At 36.3% G+C, this 12,637-nt stretch overlaps 1 pseudogene; it reads right to left on the bottom strand.

Moving 5' to 3' along the window:
- Nucleotides 1-1,054: 1,054 nt before the first annotated feature.
- On the bottom strand, nucleotides 1,055-12,367 carry LOC118006217 (annotated as a pseudogene).
- Nucleotides 12,368-12,637: the final 270 nt, after the last annotated feature.

Genomic DNA, 12,637 nt, shown 5'->3' with positions numbered 1-12,637 from the left:
TTTTAATTTCTCTAGGGAGAATGCTTAGGGAGAGATTGCTGGTTATAAGGTAATGTATGTTTAACTTTACAAGGAATGGCCAAACTGTTTTTTCAAAGTGGTTGTACCATTTTGCATTTCTGCTGGAAATATAGGACAGTTCTAGTTGCTCCACATATTGGTCAAGATTTGGTATTGTCAGTTTATTTTTAATTTTATTCATTCTAATAGGTATATAATGATATCTTATTGCTTTCTTTTTTTCATTCACATCATGTTTTTATTTGTATTCAACTGTAAGCAAAAGGTAGAATTAATACAACATTCGGAAACTCCAGATTGATCGTCTTTTCTTACACAGAGGAAGAGTGACCAGTTCAACAGGCACAGATTTAGGATTTTCTGACAACCTCTCACTCAGCCTTGCAGCTCATCTAAATGGCCGTGTCTTTACCGCAAAACGACTTTCCCTATTGCTTTTTCTAGTATTGCTCTTTAAAGGAGCCAGAGCATGACGCTGACCCCTAATAACCAGTCCAAGGTGTATCATGTTAGGGGTTAGTGGACTTACCAGCCTCTGGCTGTCTTGGTGAGAGACATGGCCTTGAAAACACGACCCAGGAGTGCCATCATGTAAAATTCCAGAGGGGCTCACAAAGGCACGGGCAACGAATCTCTCTCTCTCTCTCTCTCTCTCTCTCTTTTTTTTTTTTTTTTTGGTAAATCTCCCTTAAAGATTCTTTGATGCTCTGCTCTATTGTTGTAGACCCGGTCTTTTAACCTAAATTCTTTCTTCCTTAAATTCTAGGTCGTTATATTTACAACTTGATGACCCCATCCTACTACCAAAATATCCCTCCCCCATGGAGTTTAAATTTGATCAAAACATAAACCAGGGTGTGACCCTCTAGAATTATAGAGGACAGGCAGAAGGAAAAGTCACCCTAAACCACGGATTGCTCAGGCCCCGCCTGTGAGAATGGGAATGGGGAAAGGAGAGAAATCTACATGCATCACTGAATTTCATCGAGATCTCCGGGAAGGTTTCTTCTGTCTCCTAGTATTCTGTTACATCTCACTCAGGTGGCTGGTCATAGAGTTTGGGCACATAGCCCATTCCGCCTGGTAACACGTGCTGGCCACCGGGGGGCGCCGGAGCTGTACTTTTGCAGAAAGATGCCAATCTGAATTGACTACGGTGGTCTCCAGATCGGTTGCTGAGAATGGGCTCATCCCACTTCAGTGATCCATTCTGCTCATAAACCATCCAGGCTGTCCCCTTGGGAGGCCCAGAGCCGACATAATCAGAGGATCGTGCCACTGCCGATGTCATCCCCCTTCATGCTGACCACCCGGAAATGGTGAGATTCCCTGTATTCCGTGTCCTTCCTGTGAGCATCCGGATCTGTCAAGACCAACGTGTAGAATTTACCTGAATCAAGGTCATCCCATGCAATACTGGTAGGCTGGTTCTTTTTTTTTTTAAGATTTTATTTATTTGACAGAGAGAGACACAGAGAAGGAACACAAGCAGGGGGGGGTGTCAGAGGGGGAAGCAGGCTTCCCGCAGAGCGGGGAGCCCAATGCGGGACTAGATCCTAGGAGCTTGGGATCATGACCTGAGCGGAGGGCAGACGCTTAAGGACTGAGCCACCCAGGCGCCCTGGTGGGCCGGTTCTTAACCTGGGGGGTGTTAGCACTTTGCCCAGCTGGTTGACCTTCAGCCCAGTATATTTGACCTGCATTGGATGCTGCACATGCTTGTCTGCTTGCTGTAGGATCAAAGGCCCAGGCAACGTGCTGAGGTCCACCGGGAATCGCCGGCGCGAGTTGGGCAGACAGCTGGGAAGAGTCGCAGGAGGCAAGGGCACATGCCTGCAGCACCAACTCCCAGCGGGACCACTAATGGTGTCTTATTGTGTGTGTGTGTGTGTGTGTGTTTTAAAGATTTTATTTATTTATTTGAGAGAGAGAGAATGAGAGACAGAGAGCACGAGAGGGAAGAGGGCAGAAGGAGAAGCAGACCCCTTGCTGAGCAGGGAGCCCGATGCGGGACTCTATCCAGGGACTCCAGGATCATGACCTGAGCCAAAGGCAGTCGCTTAACCAACTGAGCCACCCAGGCGCCCTTGTGTGTGTGTTTTAAAGATTTCTTGATTTACTTGAGAGAGAGAGAGGGAGCAGGGGGAGGGGCAGAGGCAGAGGGAGAGAAAAACCCAAGTAGACTCCCTGCGGAGAGCAGAGCCCCATGTTGGGGGCTCCATCCCTCGAGCCATGAAATCATGGCAGGAGAGGAAACCAAGAGTTGTCCGCTCGGCCGAATGTACCATCCAGGTGCCCCCTTATTGTGGTTTTAATTTAAATTTCTTTAATGGTAATGATAGTTGAGCATTTTTTCTTGTTTTCATTGCCATACATCTTATTTGGTGAAGTATATGCTCAAGGGTATTACTAATTTTAAAAATCGGATTGTATGTTTTCTTATTTGTGATCTTGACAGGCCTTTACATATTCTGTATACTTGTCTTTTGCCGGATATGCAGTTTTCTCTGAATATGTAGCTTATTTTTTCATTCTCTTGACAGTGTCTTTCATAGAGAAAAAATTTAGATTTTGATTAAATTCAGAGTTTTTGTGTGTGCATTTTAACAATATGCCTTTGATGTCATGTCTAAAAATTCTTTGCCTAAGTCAACATCACGGAGATTTATGTGTGTGTGTTTTCTTCCAAATTTTTATTTTACATTTTATGTTTAGAACTATAATCAATTTTCAGTGAATTTTTTATAAGGTGTGAAGTTTTAGTCAAGGTTTTTTTTTTTTTTTAATTGTGTATTGATGTTCAATTGTCCCAGCAGCATTTGTTGAAGAAAGACCAGACTTTCTCTATTGAATGATGTCTGTAAATTTGTCAAAATTAATTATCCATAATTGTATAAATTTATTTCTAGACTCTATTTTGCTTTACTAATGTATTTGGGAATATCCTTGTCTATTTTTACAATAAATTCTGCCAGAATTTGATTAAAATTTTGCTAAATCTATGGATCAATTTGTGGAGAAGTTATAGCTTAATAATATTGAGCTTTCCAACCTGTGAACATGCTACGTCTCTCCAATTATTTCTGATAAATTTTTATTACATTTTTTTCATTTTCAGTATACATATCATGTATGTTTTGCTTGGTTTACACTAAAGTATTTCATTTGATATATATGTTTTCATTCTCTTTCTATATATATATAAATATTTCAATTTTAAATTATGTATTGTTAGCATATAGAATCATGATTGATTTTTGTGCAGTTCCCTTATGTCATGTGTCCTTGCTAATTTTATGAATTAAGTCTAGAAATTTCTTTTGAGAATTCCTTACAACTTTTAGAATAGTAGTTACAAGATATACTGAGCTTGTATAAGAGGATTTTTTTTTTTTTTGGTATAAGAGGTTTTACAATGTTTATTAAAGTTGAACATTCACATAACCTATGCATTATAATTCAACCTCTGTGTATATATTTCAAAGAAAAATTGCAAAAATGTAAAAAAATGCATGGGAGATAAGACTGAATTATTTATCCCGGTATTGTTTACAAAAACAGATACTAGGAACAGTCTAGATTTCAGAATTGCATTGTGTGCATATAATAAATTATTATACAACATGGAGCAACGTCAGTGATGCTCATGAACACATGTTTATGAAAACAAAGCAATTGGGAGAAATTTATTCACAGGATGAAAACATATCAAACATACAGAACATGTGATACTGTACCCTATGTTAATTAAGGACATATTTACTTACAGTAAAATTATGATGTCTGAAAATAAACAGTAAATTTAAGGTGACCACTTCTATGTATTAGAGAGAAGGTGAAAGCAGCATGAGAGTGTGGTGCAAAGCAAGTAGTAGTTTATAATTTCTATAATGTATTATTTGATTATTATTTTTAGCTAGATAATAAGTAATAGCTGTTCCTCCCATCTTATATTGCATGTTAATGTGTGAAAAATAATTCTTAAAAAGTCATAAATAGTATGTTCATAGTTCCAGACTCCCATTAAGCATCTATTTAAAACTAAGCTAGAGCTCTTCATTTTCACAGATGTCAGACGGGACTTTCAGCAGTATTTCTACTTCTGCTCCTTCAGCATTGTCATTGCTTCATCAGTGAATAATAGCCAAGGGAAAAAGATTCTCATCAATAGAAAAGTACAGAGAACACACATTTCTCTAACACAGAAACCCAAAATGCCGCCATTTAGCTTTTCCAGATTGGCCATATTTCAGGACAGATAACAGTAGTATTTATCAATTGTGGCTAAAAGTTTGGTTGACGTTGTTCTCCTGAACAGGAAAGAAGAAATGGTTTAAGAATTGATCAATGCATCACATAAAACACCATCAGTGACAGAGTATATAACTGTCCGTTGTCAATGATTAGCAAATTTATTGGGAAAAGACTTACTTTGATAAGAGGAAGAAAACAATAACATCTGAACCCACCAATGAAAGAGTTATGAGCACTTGTGAGGAAAAAGATGCATCAATGAACGTTTGGAAGGACACTGGACCATATAGTAACTTCTTTCTCAAAAACTGGGACTGATTGCTCTCAGTGAACTGAAGCCTATTGTATTACTTAGAGCTGAGTGAATAAATGGCTTGTGATACATTATTCATAGAATCTAAATGACAGAGTATGATTTTTAAGAAAGATACAAAAATGTTAAAACATATACTCAATATTCCATGGGAACTCAGGAAATTTAGAGAGGTTTTATAGTAGTGAATTTTGACTTTAAGAGTATGAATCTCCTAAATGGTGAAAGAGAGGGGCGATGAACTAGACTGAAAACATGAGACACATATATCAATGTGGGAAAAACAACATGGAGAAATGTTATGTCAATGTGGTATAGAAGGTGTAGAAGTGGTTAGTGTTTCTTCTGGAAGATTAATCTAGTTCTTGTTAGAAAGCCTTTCAGGGTGTACAAAGAATTCCCCTGTCCCCTGTAGACAAGAAAAGAGGGACGGGAATGGATTAGCGATAGAAATGCAAGATTGAATATACACTTAAAATTAACTTTGAAAGTGGGAGTCAGGAGGCTGGTCACTAGACACAGGGAGAAAATAGAAAATCGATACTGTGATTAGAAAGAAAAAGGGCAAGATTTTTATATTTATTGTTACAACTTAACTTTAGAAAGCTGTAATAGTGGCCTAGCGACACATGATGAAAACCTGAACAGAGGCAGGAGGAACGGGCTGCCGAGGAAAGCACACACTTGGAATGTAGGACACAATAGCCAATTATCCATCCCTTCCTTTTTTATTTAAGAAAAAAAGTTGAATAAAGAAAATGTTCATTCTTCATGTGTCGTCAAACTATGGTAGGTGCTATGAAAATAAACTCCAGCTCACAGAGATTGAACGGTAGGCCTACTACCATTGGCCACAAATCGAGAAATCTCCACGCTGATGTGCAGCAGTTAATTTGTCGTGGTGTTTCTGAAATTTTGTCGCAGAGCAAAATAGTTCTCACTTATTATCCATGAATTGTTTTAATTTCATTATATCTGACAGGGATCACTTAATTGAGAAGGGCAAGTAAGCTATTTTCTCTCCCCTAAAACACATCTCCATCTGTCATAGCATCTAATATAGCGCCACTAGGATCAGAGAGTTCAATCAATAGTTTACAATCACCGGTTAAACTATAAATACTCCTAGAGGGTATAAAACCTTAAACTATTTCAGTTTTAGCAGGTATCAGATTATCATATATTTTTTGAACAATGATAATGAGGGTAGAAGGAACACTTGGAGACCCAAACATAAAATAAGCGAGGTATTAAAGACACACGGCCTGTTTGAAATTTTACTAGACTGCGACCCTGATCCTTCTATCTCTTGTCTTCAGTATGGTCTCTGCTTATATATATTTTGGCTTACTTAATGACATTCTCTCTGTGTGAGAGGGGAGGGAAATTATACAGTGTTATAATACAATTGCCTGAGTAAATAATCCCACCTGCAACCACTTAACCGACTAGCTTGAAAAGTGTCAGATCTGTGGGTATCTCTGATATCGTCCAGGGCTTCTAAAAAAGTGTACGTACCGAAACCAAAGTTACAATAACCACAGGCCCATCGATTTGTAGAGACTACATTCATACAGACAGAGAGATAGATGCATGATAGAAATAACCATGGATGTAGATATTCACATAAGATTGATCTATCATCTACAGACACACATTTATAGCAACAGGTAGTGCCAGATGGGGAACCAGAAACGTTCTTTTCCCTTGCCACTTTTATCTATTGTTCCTTGTGCTTATAGTTTCAGCCAACGATACTGTAGAGTGAAGGGGTTAAGTAATTTCCCCTAGATTAAAAGTCTCTTGAGTAATGGATAGAATGAAAACTTAAATCTAAGCATCTTGACTCCAAAAATATAATGTCAATCTCTGGAATATAAAAGAGGAAACATTTTGTGGGAAGTCAAATAACGTGCCATGTTATTACAAGAGATTTCTAAGTTCGTACAGTGAAGGGAATCCTTACACTTTTACTGAGCATTTGTATTTAAAAAGACCCATATAGGTAAATAGTAAGTGAACATGACATTAGAATGAGAGGAAGTGGTTTTCTGTGAAAGGACTCACACACAGATAGTAACATGTTGTAAGGGAAAAAATAAAGTCAACTCAAGACTGTCTCTTCCTTTGTCCTTTTTTTTTTTTTTTTTTTTTTTGATGTTTAAAACTATGGCACAGACATAAGACAGGAGCTGGATAAAAGCATGTTGACAGGCCCTCCTCAAGCTCAGCAAGTACATTTGGAATAGAAAACATGTAAGTAAAATTAAATTTTTACACCTCTGCTATGCTTAAGGCAGTTTTATAGCAGATCTTTTTATTTTTACAATTTTATTCATATTTGGTTTTTATGAAACTATATTATTCCAACCTTTCCTTTTAGCTATCTATGCCCAAGTTCAGTCAGTCATGAATTTTTGTTGATATATTTAGAATTAATTTCTTTCCCTTCAAACTCACTTGCTTCAACCATCTTGCTTAAGCCTCTTAACTTACCTTGATCACTGTAACAGCCTATTAATTGGCTTTATTAGAAACTAGTAGCGAGATTGCTGGATTGTAAGGTAGTTTTAGTTTTAATTTTTTGAGGAACCTCCATACTATTTTCCAGAGTGTCTGCACCAGTTTGCACTTCCACCAACAGTGCAAGAGGGTTCCTATTTCTCTACATCGTGACCAACACCTGTTGTTTCCTGAGTTGTTAATTTTAGCCATTCTGACAGGTGTGAAGTGTATTTCATTGTGGTTTTGACTTGTATTTCCCTGATGACGAGTGATGAGCAACTTTCATGTGTCTGTTAGCCATCTGGATGTCTTCTTTGGAAAAGTGTCTATTCATGTCTTCTGCCCATTTCTCAATTGGATTATTTGTTTTTTGGGGTATTGAGTTTGATAAGCTCCTTATAGATTTTGGATACTAACCCTCTATCCTGGAAGTAAACCATAAGAGACTCTTAACTATAGAGAACAGACTGTTGGTTGCTGGAAGGGAGAAGAGTTGGGGGGGATGGGCTGAATGGATGATGTGCATTAAGGAGAGCACCAGCTGGAACGAACACTAGGTGTTGTATGTGGGGTGATGATTCATTGGATTCTGCTCCTGAAACCAGTACTGCACTGTATGTTAACTAACTTGAATTTAAATAAATTAAAAAAAGGAACTAGTGACTCCCTAAACTTAATCCATGGTTTCTCTACCTCTGCAGTATTGACATTTTAGATGACATGATTTCTTGTTGTGATTGTGGGTGTATGTCCTGTGCACTGTAGGAAGTTTAGTAGCATCTGCGGCCTCTACTGATGAGATGTCAGCAATTCCCCTCTCTCCTGAGTTCTGACAAACACAAATGTCTCCAGACATTGCCAAATGTCCCCTGGGGAGCAGCATTGCCCCCATTGAGAAATACCTTCCTGATCCAATATCCACATTGCAACTGAGAATACCTTTAAGAATGCTGAGTTGATTATATTTCTTCCTAAAGGTTTCCTATATTTTTCAATTAAATTTCCAAATCTGTGAGCCTGAAATAAAAAGCTTTTCAAGACTTTATGTATCTCTTCAGCCATATCTCTCTTTACAGCTTATCCTACTCTCCATTTACATCTTGCTGCAAAGCAAAGCAGTCTGCTTAAAGCTCCCAGTAGGCCTTTTGACTTCTTCCCTCAAGGCTTTTTTTTTTTTTTTTTTTTAAGATTTTATTTATTTATTTGACAGAGGCACAGCGAGAGAGGGAACACAAGTGGGGGAGAGGGAGAAGCAGTCTGCCTGGCTGAGCGGGGAGCCTGATGCCAGGCTCGATCCCAGGACTCTGTGACTCTAAGCCACCCAGGCACCCCTACCCTCAATGCTTTTTTTTTTTTTTTCTTTTTAAAGATTTATTTATTTATTTGAGAGAGTGAGAATGAGAGAGAGAGAGAGAGTACGTGAGAGGGGGGAGGGTTAGAGGGAGAAGCGGGGAGCCCGATGCGGGACTCGATCCAGAGACTCCAGGATCATGACCTGAGCCAAAGGCAGTCTCTCAACCAACTGAGCCACCCAGGCGCCTCGTACCCTCAATGCTTTTTATCTTGCTACTCCCTCTCCAGAAACTTACTTACCTACAACCCTTTCTGTTTTTCAAGTTTTTGTTTTATTTTATGAGACTTGAACTTTGTGTTTTACAACGGGTTATTAGGGATTTTCAGGGCTTTGCTGTGTAATGTTGATGGCACATATACAAGTATGATGATACATAGGAACAAGCTTGAAAGACCATTGCAATAAAATAATGATAGCAATTGAAAAAAGTTCCCAAGTAATGCCCAAGGCTAAAGACTAATAGAATCATCAATTAATTGATGGTTTTTCCATCCCATGGGTCTTAATTTCCAACACTTGCTTGAGGAAATTGTTGTGTTTCCCTAATATCTCTTCCACTTCTGTTGGAAAAGTGATAACTTCCATTTTTTAGATGTTCTCAAAATTAAGTAAATATAAAAACATAATGGCAGAGAATATAAAGAGTACAATTTAACATAACTCCTTGCCAGGTTGAAATACACACATACTTAATTTTAACAAGAAATGCAATAGTTCATATATTTATTTTTTAAATATTATGTAAACTTGAATGTGTCGTATGTATATATGTATATATATATAATCATGTTGCATACATACATGCAACAAAATATGCACACATACATATATACATGTGAGTATGTGTAGAAAATTATGTAGGATATATATATATAAAATATATATTCTATATGTGTATATATAAAACTTACATATGCTTTTCTGTTAAAAGAATATTAAATATCTGCCTGAATATTTAAGGTGTTATTTAACCATAGATAAAAAAACATTTAATTTCCACATAGTTTCCCATTAATCCTATGAAATTTAATTAGAGAATTTTTAATTTTAATTAGCACAAAAAGCTTTTGTTTTCACTATACATCACACTTGTTTCTATTGTATTTTTCTTTCCCTCTGAATATTCCATTGACATTTCAATAAAGTATATCTCTTTATTTTCTGGGTCCATTAGTAAAATATCTAATAATATTTTCAAAATTTTATAAATGATTCTCAATAGATATATTACTGTTCTTCCAGTTTTATGTATCTTTTGACAAAGAGCCCTTATCATATCACTCTAGAAAAACTGATTTTCCAGAATGCACTGGAGTGCTGAATCTACATATAAATCAAGTTCAGAAATCCATCATTATTTTGCCTTCTGAGAGAAGATGAAAATTCTTCCTAATTCAACATTATTACTTTGGTATATTTGGAGAGTCTTGCCTTAAGAGCTGTATAGTTTTGAATAGGACCTTTATTTTAAGAGACACCTATGAAACACTGGATGGATAGTATATTAATTCAGAAGAATATGTTAATCTCATAACTCCAATTAAGTTTGTGTGATATCCCCAGGCTCATTCTAAACAAAGGAAACGAATGAAATAATTAAAGAAAAAACTTGGATAAATTGAGAGACAGAGGACTTCTCTGGGCATCGGCCTTAGAGTCATAAGGAAGTATTTGGGGCAGTTAAAAAAAAAAAAAAAAAAGGAAAGGAAAGGAAAGAAAGAAGGCTGAGGATTGAGAGAAGTACAGAAAGAAAAGAAAAAAAAATAACAATTATATAGTAATTTGCAACAGATTCAGTACCTACTACCTAAATTTGTCATGAAATCTGGGCTTCCTGACTGTAAAGCTTGTATTTAGACTCTGATGCAAAATGGGCATTATGAAATATCTAGTGCAAAAGTTATAAAATATATCCTTGAATTAAACATACCAGAAACTTCACCTGTAACTATTTTTGCTATTATTTTCACTTCCACTCTCAGATATTGTCACCCTCTCACAGACTACATTGTATTTTATTATCTATTCTTTCTCTGTAGTGGATAATTCTCCAAAACATGACTTAGTATTGTTCATTTTAATACATGCACACATACACAATGTTTTATTTTTCCTGACTCCTATCACTTATAACCCCTATGTAAAACCTTTTTCTGACTGATCTTCTTTATCCCAGAATAAAGTCTAAGATCCTCATCAGAACTCAGAACGAATCTGAATTTGTGTCTTGCCTACTTTGGATCTCATCTCATTCTTCCACTCATTCACCAAGAGCTGATATCCACTGTTTGCCTTAAAATTCTGGAATCAGGAAGTTAGGGAAAAAATGTCCACATTATTGCCAAGGGTGGAATGACTTTCATTTTACTCCATTTTCATCCAATTATCTAAGCCTAGAAAGATTTGGAATCTTTTTTTTTTTTTTTTTTTTTTTTTTTATCTTCCAGTTCCTCATTACAATTTTAACTTTTAAACAGAATCAACCCCATGAAAAATAATTGTGTTAGTAAGATTTTAACTAGAACTGAGCTATTTCAAGTTTGCCAAAATTCAGAGAATGTCTATGATTTTAGGAGAAGAAAAACTAAGCAATAATATTTCTCTATAAATTCCACTTAAGGAAATAAAGCCTGATGATGATGATGATGATGATATTTATATTCTGCCTTTTCCAGTTTTGAGTAACAATTTATGAGGAACAAAATATGTCTATGAATAAAATATTTACATGCCAAAGACAGTGAAGTTCCTGATATTTGGGGGATCTAAAGTTTCTATTAATGATTGGATCTTGATAATAACTGGTTCAGCCTTTAACCAACTGAGCTAGTCAGGTGCCCCTGGTTCAGCCTTTAGGTATCTACAGTAAATGTAACCCCTGGGCAAGAGCATTTTAAGAAAGAGAGAAAATTTCTTCTCCTAATTAGAGGCTAGCCCACACAATCCTGTGCGACTATGTTATACTGCTGGATGGGAAGATTTAATTGTAAGATTGATAATCTTGAACCTAAGTGTCTCTTTTAGCCCTGACTCAGACAGTTTTTAGCTATGTCTTGTGACTTTGGGCATCATCTCTCCAGTCTTCTGATGTTTTATCCAAAAACTAGAAAAATAATGTATGTCTTAAGTCTCTTAATTGCTTAATAGTAAGATCAAAGCATCATCAAATTTACCAAGTAGTATAGGGCTTTATAAAAGTAAATAATTTTATTTTAGTGACAGTGTATGAGTGAGCGGTGTTCTTTGTTCTTACAGGTTCAACAATATTTGACTATGTAGCAGGCACTGTTCTTGGCTCAGAGGGATGATGATAATTTCAGATATTTTCTGGACTTTTGGTGTGGAGACTGGTGAGTGTATATATACTGAAATACTTTCCCTTGTCTTTATTATCAGATCAAAGACAAACAATGAAAAGATTTACTGGGGATAAAGAACCCTTGATGGTTTGGGTAGATGTGGTTTTCAATGTCTCTCTTGAAGGTCAGGGGAGTCCTCAATTTCAGGGCTTTATTCCATTCCAAGTTGGTGTGAAGTCCACATGTGCATTTCAATTTTACCCTATAGCTATAAATGAATAACTTTCTGTTTTATAGTTACAAAACCAAATTCTGAGTTTCATGTTGACACAGCTAGCCAGGACATAGTCTAATATGTAGTGAAGAAAGCAGAAAAGCATGAAATTACACTCTTTAATATAAAAAATTGAATGTTATGATACTCCTTTTTCTCTTCTAAGTTTGCCAATAGCACTGTAATAGAATCAATTCATCAAGCCAAAGACTTACCACATCATTATCAATTCCTTTATTACATTCTTCTATGTAATCCATTCTCAAATGCTGCTGGATATCATATGAACCCATTGAATTTACTCTTTCTGCAATGTCATCATTCCTGCCCAAACCACCGTCTCTCATTAGATGAGACTAACATTATCCTAACAGTCTATCTACATGTTTTCTTGCATCTATACAATTCATTATCTATTAATAGCCAGAATCCTTAAACATGAAGAGTCCCATGGACTTTCTTCACAGGGACTCAACCATAACTGGTGAAAATATAAAAGTCAAGCAAATAAAAAAGCATTTAAGAGAAACCATTACAAAAAATTTTAAAGGAAATATTATTGATATACAAAGAGAAAATACAGAATCAATTCATGTAAAATGCTCACTCCAACCAGA

Source organism: Mirounga leonina, unplaced genomic scaffold, assembly GCF_011800145.1.
Source record: "Mirounga leonina isolate KUSES-001 unplaced genomic scaffold, KU_Mleo_1.0 Mir_95, whole genome shotgun sequence".
NCBI lineage: Eukaryota > Metazoa > Chordata > Mammalia > Carnivora > Phocidae > Mirounga > Mirounga leonina.
Note: the sequence above shows the minus strand (reverse complement) of the source record. Positions and strands in the feature narration are given on the sequence as shown.